Source organism: Pteropus medius, unplaced genomic scaffold, assembly GCF_902729225.1.
Source record: "Pteropus medius unplaced genomic scaffold, Ma_sr-lr_union100, whole genome shotgun sequence".
In the NCBI taxonomy this organism is placed as follows: Eukaryota; Metazoa; Chordata; class Mammalia; order Chiroptera; family Pteropodidae; genus Pteropus; species Pteropus medius.
The window spans coordinates 3,609,596-3,611,197 of record NW_024344240.1 but is presented as its reverse complement, the minus strand read 5'-3'; the positions used below and the strand labels follow the sequence as shown (position 1 = coordinate 3,611,197).

Here is a 1,602-nt window from a genome sequence, read left to right as displayed (position 1 = left end):
AGCTACCTTCATTCTAAAGTTGCTGATCATCATGCCCATGCACATGTTAGCTTCCTTAACATATTTATACTCAACAGTGTCGGTTCAGTCAATTAGTAAAGCTGAGTCTTGTTTTAGTTATCTCAGACACATCATTGAACAAAGAGATATCAATCCCTGCTCTAATGGAGCTTACTTTCTAGGTAGGGGGAGACAGAAAATAAATCCTACACCTTAACAAATACATACTGTAGTATTTTAGAAGCTATTACACAAACTACAGCAGGAGGGGAGGGATTTGGATGGTTGCAGAGCTGGTTATGGAGAATAGTGTGTTTAAAGTCGGCCTGATTGAGAAGATTGAACAAAGATTTAAAGAAGGTGAGTCTACGGCCATGCCACCCTAAACAAGCCGGATCCCATCTGATCTTGGAAGCTAAGCAGGATCGGGCCTGGTTAGTACTTGGATGGGAGACCTCCTAGGAAGACCAGGTGCTGTAGGTGTATAAAATAAAAAAAATAAGGGATTGTAAGCTGACAAATTCCTTGCAATCTATAAGGTCAACTAAGGGTTGCCTCACCCAAAAAATAAAAATACATAAAAAATAAATAAATAAAGGAGGTGAGTCACGTGGATATAAAAGGAAAGTGTGTTGCACAGAGAGGAAACAGCCAGAGCAAAGGCCCTAAAGTGGGTGCGTACCTGGGGTGTTCATGAAATGAGGGTAGCCCCATTGTAGGGACCAAATGGTCAGAATGCAAGAGGGAGACAGACTGTGAAAGGGTTTAGCCTTTGTAAGACACTGTCTTTTATTCTTAGAGGAACAAAGAGCCATTAGAAGGTTTTGAGCTGAGGAATGAGGAGTGATACGATCTGGCTTACACTTTAAAAGGCTTAATCTGGCTTCTGAACTGACTGTGGGGAGGCAGGGTGGAAACAAATTTGCTGGGTGGGAGGTTGGAGTAGTTGTCCAAAGGAGAGACGGCAGTGGACGGAACAGGATGGTAGCAGTGAAGATGGTGCATGTGGTCAGATACTGGATATATTTTAGAGGTAGAGCTAATAAGATTTTTTACAGAAAAATATGGTTTATTAATGAACAACTAGAAGGATGACAGCAATGACTATCAGCAGAAGATACCTTGGGAAGGAGATCAGGAACATTTTTGACACGTTACGTTTGAGATATCTCTTCGACATCTGAATGTCTAGTAGCAAGGGGGTCATACAAGTCTTGACTTCAGTAGAGATGTCTGTGCTGGAAACATCTATTAAAGAGCCATTATCAGCATAGAGATAGTATTTAAAGCCATGGAACTGGAAGAGAACCAAAAAAGTGAGGCAGACGTAGCAAGGAAGAGAACCTAGGATTCAGGCCCTGAAACACTCCAACCTCGACAAGCCATGGAGAGAAGGAGGAACTGCAAAGAGACAGAGAAAAAAGAACCACAAAGACACCAGATGAGTGAGAAGAAAACAAGCGGATGTGGTGTCTTGGAAGCCAAGTGAACAAACTATAGCAAGGAGAAGGAATGATCACATGAAGCTGATAAAACTAACTATTGGATCTAGCAACTGGGAGGGTCCTTGTTTGCCTTGAAAAGAGCTGTTTCAGTGGGACG

General features: G+C 42.1%; 1 pseudogene; it reads left to right on the top strand.

Annotated features, from left to right (window-relative positions):
* Positions 1 to 364: 364 nt before the first annotated feature.
* On the top strand, positions 365 to 483 carry LOC120607457 (uncharacterized; annotated as a pseudogene).
* The last annotated feature ends 1,119 nt before the right edge of the window (positions 484 to 1,602 follow it).